At 45.8% G+C, this 12792-nt stretch overlaps 1 protein-coding gene across 4 annotated transcripts in view; it reads right to left on the bottom strand.

The window, feature by feature from the left end:
- EXOC1 (exocyst complex component 1) overlaps positions 1-12131 on the bottom strand; it is a 237878-nt gene extending 225747 nt beyond the window's left edge. For all 4 annotated transcript variants that reach the window (XM_069200939.1, XM_069200919.1, XM_069200929.1 and 1 more), the window contains exon 1: positions 12025-12131. The gene's annotated coding sequence lies outside the window, so the exon portion shown is untranslated. The remainder of the gene's footprint in view (positions 1-12024) is intronic.
- Between the last annotated feature and the right edge of the window lie 661 nt (positions 12132-12792).

Here is a 12792-nt window from a genome sequence, read left to right on the forward strand (position 1 = left end):
CGCCCAGTGGACAATCTGTAGAAGTAAGTTTAGAGTGAAAAAGACAATCTATGAAATTTAAAGATATCCTTGGATCATCTGGGACTATCCTGAGCAGGGTAATATTTGTCAATGTCTGCAATGTGTAGTCGCAAGTCTACGATCAGGTCCTTTTGAATTTTTCTGTGAATCGAAATGCTTTTCGAAATATTTATCAAAATGCATCAGCTGTTCTCACTAATTATTATGGCATATACATGTGAATTTGCCATATGTGATCAATGTAATTGTTTCATGGTTTGCTGAACAACGTTTATACAAAATGGCAATAAAAATGATCTACAAGATATGCTCACATCTTTACAGTATTTGCTATGATTAGGAGGAAAAAATGAGTGTCCTTATGGAGGGAGGCAACGCAAATGTGGTTAACACCCGCAAAGTTGTAATTTTGTGGGTATTAACAACATTTGCAATTGTCATCCAATAAATACTGCACAACTAATCTTCTAAAATAAAGTAGGTGTTTGTGGTGCAGTAAGTAAGATTTGTGTCTCTAGTGCTCCGTGTATTAAGAGGGTTGTAGGTAAATCGACTTGGATCGAATCAAAAACATTTTCCTATGTGAAGAAAAAGGTAAAAATGTCCTGAAGATCATTTAGCAGTAGCTGGCTGGCACTATTCTGAGTAGGGTAATATTTGAAATGTCTGCGGTGTGTAGTTGCAAGTCTATGATTTGGGCCTTTTGACTTTTTCTGTGAATCAAAATGCTTTTCAAAATGTTGATCAAACTGCATTGGCTGCTATCACTGATTCTTAGGGTGTATGTGTGTGTGTCTGTGTGTATATATATATATATATATATATATATATATATATATATATATATATATATATATATATATATATACACACACAGACACACTGTAGGAAGTTGGCTCTGTATGTGCTATTTCAAAGTAAGGAATAGCATGCACAGAGTCCAAGGGTTCCCCTTAGAGGTAAAATAGTGGTAAAAAGAGATAATACTAATGCTCTATTTTGTGGTAGTGTGGTCGAGCAGTAGGCTTATCCAAGGAGTAGTGTTAAGCATTTGTTGTACATACACATAGACAATAAATGAGGTACACACACTCAGAGACAAATCCAGCCAATAGGTTTTGTTATAGAAAAATATCTTTTCTTAGTTTATTTTAAGAACCACAGGTTCAAATTTAACATGTAATATCTTGTTTGAAAGGTATTGCAGGTAAGTACATTAGGAACTTTGAATCATTTCAATTGCATGTATACTTTTCAAGTTATTCACAAATAGCTATTTTAAAAGTGGACACAGTGCAATTTTCACAGTTCCTGGGGGAGGTAAGTTTTTGTTAGTTTTACCAGGTAAGTAAGACACTTACAGGGTTCAGTTCTTGGTCCAAGGTAGCCCACCGTTGGGGGTTCAGAGCAACCCCAAAGTTACCACACCAGCAGCTCAGGGCCGGTCAGGTGCAGAGTTCAAAGTGGTGCCCAAAACGCATAGGCTTCAATGGAGAGAAGGGGGTGCCCCGGTTCCAGTCTGCCAGCAGGTAAGTACCCGCGTCTTCGGAGGGCAGACCAGGGGGGTTTTGTAGGGCACCGGGGGGGACACAAGCCCACACAGAAATTTCACCCTCAGCGGCGCGGGGGCGGCCGGGTGCAGTGTTAGAACAAGCGTCGGGTTCGCAATGGAAGTCAATGAGAGATCAAGGGATCTCTTCAGCGCTGCAGGCAGGCAAGGGGGGGCTTCCTCGGGGAAACCTCCACTTGGGCAAGGGAGAGGGACTCCTGGGGGTCACTTCTGCAGTGAAAGTCTGGTCCTTCAGGTCCTGGGGGCTGCGGGTGCAGGGTCTTTTCCAGGCGTCGGGACTTAGGTTTCAGAGAGTCGCGGTCAGGGGAAGCCTCGGGATTCCCTCTGCAGGCGGCGCTGTGGGGGCTCAGGGGGGACAGGTTTTGGTACTCACAGTCGTAGAGTAGTCCGGGGGTCCTCCCTGAGGTGTTGGTTCTCCACCAGCCGAGTCGGGGTCGCCGGGTGCAGTGTTGCAAGTCTCACGCTTCTTGCGGGGAGATTGCAGGGTTCTTTAAAGCTGCACCTTTGGATAAAGTTGCAGTCCTTTTGGAGCAGGTCCGCTGTCCTCGGGAGTTTCTTGTCGTCGTCGAAGCAGGGCAGTCCTCAGAGGATTCAGAGGTCGCTGGTCCCTTTGGAAGGCGTCGCTGGAGCAGAGTTCTTTGGAAGGCAGGAGACAGGCCGGTGAGTTTCTGGAGCCAAGGCAGTTGTTGTCTTCTGGTCTTCCTCTGCAGGGGTTTTCAGCTAGGCAGTCCTTCTTCTTGTTGTTGCAGGAATCTAATCTTCTAGGGTTCAGGGTAGCCCTTAAATACTAAATTTAAGGGCGTGTTTAGGTCTGGGGGGGTTAGTAGCCAATGGCTACTAGCCCTGAGGGTGGGTAGACCCTCTTTGTGCCTCCTCCCAAGGGGAGGGGGTCACATCCCTAATCCTATTGGGGGAATCCTCCATCTGCAAGATGGAGGATTTCTAAAAGTTAGAGTCACCTCAGCTCAGGACACCTGACTGGCCAGTGACTCCTCCTTGTTGCTTTCTTTGTTCCCTCCAGCCTTGCCGCCAAAAGTGGGGGCCGTGGCCGGAGGGGGCGGGCAACTCCACTAAGCTGGAGTGCCCTGCTGGGCTGTGACAAAGGGGTGAGCCTTTGAGGCTCACCGCCAGGTGTTACAGCTCCTGCCTGGGGGAGGTGTTAGCATCTCCACCCAGTGCAGGCTTTGTTACTGGCCTCAGAGTGACAAAGGCACTCTCCCCATGGGGCCAGCAACATGTCTCTAGTGTGGCAGGCTGCTGGAACCAGTCAGCCTACACAGATAGTCGGTTAAGTTTCAGGGGGCACCTCTAAGGTGCCCTCTGGGGTGTATTTTGCAATAAAATGTACACTGGCATCAGTGTGCATTTATTGTGCTGAGAAGTTTGATACCAAACTTCCCAGTTTTCAGTGTAGCCATTATGGTGCTGTGGAGTTCGTGTAAAACAGACTCCCAGACCATATACTCTTATGGCTACCCTGCACTTACAATGTCTAAGGTTTTGTTTAGACACTGTAGGGGCACAGTGCTCATGCACTGGTACCCTCACCTATGGTATAGTGCACCCTGCCTTAGGGCTGTAAGGCCTGCTAGAGGGGTGTCTTACCTATACTGCATAGGCAGTGAGAGGCTGGCATGGCACCCTGAGGGGAGTGCCATGTCGACTTACTCATTTTGTTCTCACTAGCACACACAGGCTTGTAAGCAGTGTGTCTGTGCTGAGTGAGGGGTCTCTAGGGTGGCATAATACATGCTGCAGCCCTTAGAGACCTTCCCTGGCATCAGGGCCCTTGGTACCAGAGGTACCAGCTACAAGGGACTTATCTGGATGCCAGGGTGTGCCAATTGTGGAATCAATGGTACATTTTAGGTGAAAGAACACTGGTGCTGGGGCCTGGTTAGCAGGGTCCCAGCACACTTCTCAGTCAAGTCAGCATCAGTATCAGGCAAAAAGTGGGGGGTAACTGCAACAGGGAGCCATTTCTTTACACACACACACACACCTGCCATCCGTGATCAAGTGAATGTTTCATATTTTGCTGCACGTTGTTTACACAAAATGCCAATAAAAACGATTTATAATAATGCTGATCAAACTGCAAATTGTTATGAACTGTGCTCACATGCACCCACATTCCCACGGGCATGTACTGAAAGACATTCAAAACAATGGCCAAACTCTCCACTTTCATGCAGAGGTACCCAAGAGTGTCGAACACTGTATGTGGTGATCAGAATTACAGGGCTATTTGCAATAAGTGACATTTGTATACATTTATGTTGTTTTTAGTGTCATTTGTATAGCACTTGACCTACTTCTAAATCATTTACAACACACTGTGCTGTACAACGAGCCTTGAAGAGAGATACTTTAATCAGTAAGAGGGTAAGAAAGTACCTGAAGTGGAACAAATGCTGGAAGGCGAAATGTACATCTGTTGGCTACTGTGGAGACTGAATGTGAGATTCCTATTCAAATACAACAGATCTGGGTATGCACAAATGCAAAAACAACAGAGATGGGCACAAAGGCAGTGATGACTCCTGGAAGGCTGGTATTTTTTTTACAGCCCTCATAAACTCAACAATAAAATCTGAAATCTACTACGTAAGGCGGGCATGCACTCATCCTTAGCCAAAAGCTAAACAAACATCTAAGTGAGCCAAAACTATTTTATCAAGTGGTTCTGTAGATATCTTTCCCAAAGGGCATAATACTGAAACTGCAAAATTCAGAGCGAACCTAATTGTGTTGTGTATATAATTCCAGCTTTCCAAAAACGTCAAGCAGTTTTATAGCCAAATATCTATTTCAGGCGGTTTGCTTTGTAAATCTCAGAAACTTAGAACTGCACTTTGAACAATGAAACAGTGCCCTTAATTCACAATGAAGCAGGAAAGCACACGAACATTTACAGAAGGTTTAAAACAAGACCCTTCTTTCTAAATTTGTATTCGTCTGCATCCAATAACCATCATTTAACAGAATAAAACAAGGACTGGCAAAGGTAAACTAAACAAAACATTTGGTCTCGCTTCCCAAAGCTGGGTCAGCGAAAAGATCGGATATGAAAATGCCTGACGTGCCCGGGTGCTCTTCAAATGCCACTAGGCACACAGCATGGCAAAAGGAGGAGGAGGAAAGCAGAAAGCAAGAAACAGGGAGAGAAAAGTAGAAGCATACATTCTCACAGCGTGCAAAAGGTTTTTTTTAAGGAGCATTGGGGGATTGAGTGATTAGCGTTGACTCGCATATTTGGAGCCGTGACCAGGATTTTAACACTGCTCCTAGTTCCAACCGCAAGGCCACATCTCCTGGTGTTCTGTGTTGTTTCAGTGGCTTACACGAATGTCTAGTAAGTAAGCATTCAACTGCTGATATGAAGTGACAAGTGAAATGTACAGAACACAACCCTCTGCAGCAACCCAATAGAAAACCATAAGCAGCCCTAGAGCGTAATATGAGTAAATGCCAAAAAAGCTACTGCATAACGTCTGTATATCCCCATTTGGCTTTCCTCCAAGATAAGTCCCTTGTTGCTCAAACAAATTACTGCACATAGAAGTATGATGGCACTATCTAAATTGTGTTCATAAAATCTAAGTGCACGTGGTTCATAATGTGAACAATGAGTAATGCAGAATGCTAGCTAAGGCCTGTTTATGCATTCCACTAAAACGGCCTCATATGTGAGTGCCCTCTAACAAGTCATACATTTCTTCCTATTGGGGCACACAATTTAAAAGCAGTTTGTGATTCACTGACGAAGCAGAAAACCAGTGTGTTGCATTATGTGTAAAAATGAAATATGTGAATATTAAACTCTAGCACATTCCACAGTATGAATTCTGTAAAAACCAACATTTACTGTCCCTGTTTAACGATATGTCGTATTCAGTGCAAAATGAAAATGGTTTGCAAACGTTTGCACATTCTACTAAATACAACCTTTGTTGGTTCACAAACACGTGTTTTCCATCTTCACATGCACGCATTTAGGCTGTCACTATCAAAGAAAAAATGGGGATAAAAGGAACGGTCGCACATTTCCATTGAGAGCAACAGTGCTTTTTGGCTTTTTTAGAAGCACATGTAGATTCAGGCCCTCATTAGGAGTCTGGCGGTCCCACTGAGTGTGGTGGTTTGGCCTGTGCCAACTTTCCCGTTCCTACCGCCAGAGTGGTCTGACCACCGGGCCGGAAATAAGCATCTCTGGCCTGGCGGTCCACCTAAGACCGCTGGCAATATTACCAGTCCCTTTTCCGCCAGAGTTTTTGTGGCAGTAGCACAGCCATGAAAACCCTGGCGGAAAGGCTACCGGCCACAGGAATTTGCATTCCTGTCGCTGGTAGACAACTCCCCCACCCCCCTACATCCAAGAGCCCCCCCCCCCCCTCCTTCCCTCACAACACTCTCTCCCACACCCCAGCTCACTGTATTAAACCCCCACTCCCCTGCACCCCGTACTTATCCCCCACGCCCCCTGCATACACCCAAACGCACACACTTCCACACACTGACACACAGGCACCCACACACACACCTGACACTCACTCACAACACCCTCACACATACTCAAGCGCACACACACAACACAACCCCTCCCCCCGAATCCATACACACACTTACACAATACCGGCCCCTCCCCCCCTACCATTTGGGAAGGTCACCTTACCTGGTTGTCCTGGGGGGAACGGGTCCTGGAGCTCGCCGCCAGCGCCCTGCCAACACATCACCGACATGCCGTTTTTCTAATGGAATTATGGCGGGCGGTGTTTTGTTGATGTGGCAGTGTCGGCAGTGCAACTGCCACTAGATCGCCGACCGCCAGTACGACTGCTGACGGTTTTCCACCTGGAAAATGGCAGAAAGCCACCAGCAGTCATAATATGGTGGTCTGAAGACCGCCGTGCTGGAGGTCTTTTGGTGGCCGCCAGCACAGCAGTCAGTAATTGTTGGAAGCTGGCTCTGTATATACTATCTCAAAGTGAGAGATAGTGTGCACAGAGTCCAGGGGTTCCCCAAGAGGCTTGACAGAGGCAATAATAGATAATACTGATGCTCTATTTGGTGGCAGTGTGGTTGAGCAGTTAGGCTTATTAGAGGGTAGTGTTAAACAATTGGTGTACACACACAGGCAATAAATGAGAACACACAATCAATGACAACTCCAGCCCAATAGGTTTTTATATAGAAAAATATTATTTTCTTAATTTATTTTAGAACCACAAGATTCAAATTGCAGGTAAGTTAGGTACTTTGCATAGGTATAGATAGGACTTCGAATTTAAAACAGTAATGTACAGTTTGGCAAAAAAAATGGCAATACGCTATTTTAAAAGTGGACACTACAAAATTCAACAGTTCCGGGGGGAGATAAGTACAGGTTAGTTTTTGAGGTAAGTAAAGCATTTACAAGTTCAGTCTCCGGGGCATAGGCAGCCCACCATTGGTGGTTCAAGTGAACCCCAAACATCCAGCAACACAGGGCCGGTCAGGTGCAGAGGTCAAAGAGGGGCCCAAATAACATAGGTGCCCATGGAGACTAGGGGTGCTCCGGTTCCAATATGCTAGCAGGTAAGTACCTGCATCCTCAGGGAGCAGACCAGGGTTTTTTGTAGAGCACTGGGGGGTGGGGACCCAAGCAGACACACTAAATACACCCTCAGCGGCACAGGGGCAGCCGGGTGCAGTGGGCAAACAATGCGTCAGGTTTGTAATTGAAATAAATAGAGGGACCCGGGGGTCACTCAGACGTTTCAGGCAGGGCACAGGGGGGATTCTCGGGCCAGCCACTGACTGGGCAAGGGGGAGGATCGCCTGCTGATCACTGCTGCACCGGTGGTTGGTTCTTCACGGGCCTGGGGGCTGCGGGTGCAGTGCTTCTTCCAGGCGTTGGGTTTCTTTTCACCGGGCAATCGAGTCAGGGGGGTCCTCAAGATTCCCTCTGCAGGCATCGTGGTGGTGGTGCAGAGAGGTTGGCTTAGGGTGGACACGTTGTTGGAGTCGCCTGAGGGTCCTCTCTGCGATGTTGGTTTCTCTGGACACGGGCCAGGGGCATTGGGTGCAGAGTGGTGGGGACTCACACTTCTGGAGTGAGAAGAGTCCCTTTAAAGATGGTTTCTTCTTGGATGTTTAGACAGGGCCGCTGTCCACGGGAGTTTCTTGGTCCTTTGCAGTTGCAGGGCAGTCCTCTGAGTCGGCAGAGGTTGCTGGGCCCGCAGGATGCGTCACTGGTGCAGGTTCTTTGAATCAGGAGACAGGCCGGTAGAGCTGAGGCCAAAGCAGTTGACGTCTTCCTTCTTCTCTGCGGGGTTTTCAGGTCAGCAGTCCTTCTTGTTAGGTCGTCAGGAATCTGAAATCCTGGGTTCAGGGTCGCACCTAAATACTGAATTTATGGGTGTGTAATGGTCACAGGGCAGTTGCCAATGGCTACTCTCCTTGATGGTGGCTACACCCTCCTTGTGCTCCCTCCCTTTGTGGGGGGGAGCACATCCCTATCTCTATTGGGCTAAATCCTCCAAAACAAGATGGAGGATTTTCCAAGGAGGGAGTCACTTCAGCTCTGGTCACCTTAGGGGTGGACCTGGCTGAGGGAGTGGCTCTTCCTTGTTTTTCTCATTATCCCCCCGGACTTGCTGACAAAAGTGGGGGCTGTGTCAGGGGGGCGGGCTTCTCCACTAGCTTGAGTGCCCTGGGGCATTGTAACACGAAGCCTGAGCCTTTGAGGCTCACTGCTAGGTGTTACAGTTCCTGCAGGGGAGGTGTGAAGCACCTCCACCCAGTGCAGGCTTTGTTTCTGGCCTCAGAGAGCACAAAGGTTCTCAGCCAAGGGGGTGAGAAACTCGTCTCTCTGTGACAGGCTGGCACAGACCAGTCAGTCCTGCACTGAAGGATTGGGTAAAATACAGGGGGCATGTCTAAGATGCCCTCTGTGTGCATTTTGTTTAATAAATTCAGCACTGGCATCAGTGTGGGTTTATTATTCTGAGATGTTTGATACCAAGCTTCCCAGTGTTCAGTGTAGCCATTATGGAACTGTGGAGTTCGTTTTGACAAACTCCCAGACCGTATATTTAATATGGCCACACTGTACTTACAATGTCTAACAATAGACTTAGACACTGTAGGGGCATATTGCTCATGCAGCTATACCCTCACCTGTGGTATAGTGCACCCTGCCTTCGGGCTTTAATGCCTACTAGAGGGGAGACTTACCTATGCCACAGGCAGTATAATGTGTGCATGGCATCCTGAGGGGGATGCCACATCCACTTTGCCTTTTTCTCCCCATCAACACACACAATCTACAATGGCAGTGTGCATGTGTTAGGTGAGGGGTCCCCTAGGGTGGCACAACACATGCTGCAGCCCCTGGGGACCTTCCCTGGTCACACGGCCCTTGGTACCACTGGTACCTTTTACAAGGGACGTATCTGTGTGCCAGGAGTGTGCCAATTGTGGAAACAATGGTACATTATTAGGGAAAAAACACTGGTGCTGGGGCCTGGTTAGCAGGGTTCCAGCACAGTCTCAGTCAAGTCAGCATCAATATCAGGCAAAAAGTGTGTGTGTGTAGGGGTGGTGGGGGGGATGGGGGTCGGGGGTAACTGCAACCAGGAGCCATTTTCCTACAGTAATGAAGACCTAATTGATTTGCGTAGAATCACAAAATGTTGAGTCAAAACTGGTATTCTAACTTTGTCTTCCAGTTCAACAACAGCAGTTGTAGCCCCTAAGACAAATCTCTTATTTTTTTGTGATGTTTCACGGACCTACCAGAATGATTCCTAGGAAGCCAACTGTTGATGTGAAGTGCCCCTTCCCCGCTAACCCTCTGTTCTCACAAGAATATGAAGACTCGAAAACCTGATGCCACCTCTGCACTCTCACTGAGCACGCAAAAGGAGGGGAAAAAACAAGACATCAGACGGGAAGAGAATGAAAAACAAATGGGCATGCACTCTCACGTAGTGCCCAGTGAAATACTGCAAAGAAAACTTGAGGAAAAGTAGCTCCAAGACATCAGAAGTGAAAGGCGACAACTCAGCCGTGGCCTATAGTAAAGGATTAGACAACACAATACTAAAGAGGAAGGCCACCAATAAAAAAGCTGAGATTAAGGCATATATATCATGCATGAGCTGTGAGGGGCGCCAAATGTGAATCACAGAATAGCAGACTAATAGATAAAGAACGCTGGCCAAAAGCCCTTATAAGTATTTTATACATATAATTAGAGTAACATAAAAAGGACGCTGCAAATGCCAGACCTAAAAATAATTTCAGTAGAGTAGGAACTGGCCTACTCTAAAGGCTCAATGGAACTACTTTCAGAACATGCTAAATTAGTGGTCATTATTTGCTCCTTTCCAGCAGTTGCGGTCTTGTTGTTTAGGTCACCATAATTCTCTTTGTTCAACTTTTAACACTGTCAATTCATGAGGGAGAGTGTGAGCTGCCCGTAGCAGCAGGTTTCCAGTTACTGTGCTATGAATGGAGGCTTACTGACTGTGTCACCTGGGTGAAAAGCAGGGATCACACAGAGGCGTTATAGAAACATTGCCCTCTATACAGATGAAGAAAAATTGGCAATGGCAATAGGTCTGGATTTAAGGGAATGTCATAAGATAATGTGAAGCACTGCCAGTAGATAGCATGGGAAATAATATGTATTTGTGTGAAAACAAAGTACATTCGAATAATATTGGTGTAGAATACAAGGTCAGGTGACAGACGCACTTTCAAGCCAGACCTGAAATTCCATGTAGGTTAACACCATAAACTATCTAAAAATCTAGGACACTTTAATAGTATTACTATGTCATGGCTGCGCCTCTGAAAGTTCAAGTACAGGCAGCTAGATAAAAAACACAAATTAATCACAGCTGGACGGAGGGCAGGAATATTTTTGTAGAAACACACAACTTTTGTCTGTCCAATCAAAACATGTACTCCTGGCTCCCACCATATGGGCTTAGCCAAAGCCCCTCCTTGTGATTCTCACATAATTGTCTGATGACAGCTGCATCGTCAAGCCAGACCACAAAAACTGCTGATACATGTTCCCCTCCGTTTGTCGGTGTATGGGATGAACTGTTGTGCACTGTTGCCTTCCCATTTCCTGAGCTGCACACAACAGCTCCATAGAGGGCTGGCATGCTATGGGTAGTGTTTCAATGGAATACCTTCATGTCTAATATTAATGTACATAGGCAAAAAACTGTTACCACTGCAAAGACTCAACGAGTATCCATTGTCTGGTGGCAAAAATGTGAATGGCACTGACTAAAGTTGGCTGCTAGACTTTTGTCTTTGTCAATGTTTTGTTGTCACAGTTTTTGCAAAACGTTAGGGTTGAGGAATCTGCTGGGCCCTAGTCAGGCAAAAAAGTTGTCTAAAAGCGAAAGTACTTTTTTGGTCTAAAAAAAAAAAAAAACATCACACAATGCCTTCGTAGTTCCAGAATGCCATCACTCACCGTCTAGTTAGCCGATGGTTGAAGTGGGTAAACCCACAGCCTAATACTGTATACTGTAATGGATGGAAGAAACGTGTGGCACAATAACAGACCAATGGATAAAGAGGGCTGGTTGAAAGCCACTATAAGTGTATTATATGTATAATCTGAATTAGATCAAGAGGCCTTGGCTCACACCGGACATACTCAACCTTTGGCAAAGCCACTAGATCTGGCCTTTACAAGCCAGTGATTTTTAATGTAATTTTTCTTTAAATATATACAATATACATTAAAAGTGCAAAGGCAATAGAAAGTAAAATTGCTGCTGCCTAAAGGTGGGGTGCATATGTATGCAATTTAAAAGTATCTTAAAAATGACATTGCAATAACTAAATAAATAAAATATAATAGTAGACACTCACTCTCACACAGCGCCCTGGGACAACTTAGATGCGATACTGCCCTGCTTGCAGTGTGACACCCTCGTCCACTCCTGACCTTTTACCAAACAGTTGGAACATTTAAGTCTAAATACATAACGGAAAGCCTAAGCTACGAGTGCCCGCATGCACAGTTCTGTGAAGCGAAATGACAAGACTAGATGTCACAAGTTAAGGGCGCACTTGACAACTCTAGAGGCAGCACAATGATCGCAGAGGCACACAAATAAAAGATGGTTCACAGGGCACCGCTCCATTCCTCCCCGCCACATGACACAGACACCGGCACACATAGCCACACCAAGACGTTCACAGGTTAGCATTTTTGGGTGCAGAATATACATACAAAAAAAAATGAACGCCCCAGTGTTCTAATTCTATTATCACATACAGTTCTTGCAAATTGTTTACTTGCCCGAGAGACTACTCGGAATCAGCTAACAACAAGCACTCTCTAAACGAGACGTGGGTTTGGAAAACGTATTGATTACAAAGTGACAATGGAAACGGAGTCACTTAACGAGCAATACCTGCACTGGGAGAGGCCGGTGCACGGTACAGCTCCGGAACAGAGTCGCCGCCTTGTCTAAAACAAGCACAACCTACTTCTAGAAACAGAAAACAAGCGCAAATCCTAGCAAAAAAAGTCCAAAACAAACCCAGCCGCCTAAACGACTATTAAAGCTTCACGGATTGAATGAGGAACTAAACATACTAATAAAAGCAGTGTTGTTCAAAAGCGATGTAAAAGAAGTATAGCGTATATCAAAATCATAACAAATTGTTACCGATTATGAAATATTGAGCAAACTGGGCAAAAATCAAAGATAGAATATAAAATATGTGAGTTAAGGGCTTGAAGTCAACCTTTCAGTCTCACACAATACTTCTTTTTTAAATGAATGATTCTTATTTGACGTTTGTGTTTTAATCAACTTTTTATTCTATATAAATATTTGGTACATGTGTCTCGCCTAGGATCGGATAGGGTCGAGAGAAACACTCCCATTCTAAGATGGACACAATAGAGTCCTTGTCTGGCGTTGCTTGTTTTGCTGTGTTTAGCAGGGCTAGAGTGCAGCGCAGGATCTGATAGGTTCAGAGCAAGACCGTAGAGCAGAAGCTGATAGGTTCAAAGCCTATGGCACCCATTGTATGATAACCTTATGAAATCACCCGCCCACTTCCGTAACAGCTGCTGGTGCGGAAGTTTCAATGGGGAAGGAAGAACGATAGCAGTCGTTTGACAAGCAGAGACTCCAAAAGTTGATAATCCTCAAATAGAACGGAAACGACCA

Source organism: Pleurodeles waltl, chromosome 1_2 (genome assembly GCF_031143425.1).
Source record: "Pleurodeles waltl isolate 20211129_DDA chromosome 1_2, aPleWal1.hap1.20221129, whole genome shotgun sequence".
NCBI lineage: Eukaryota > Metazoa > Chordata > Amphibia > Caudata > Salamandridae > Pleurodeles > Pleurodeles waltl.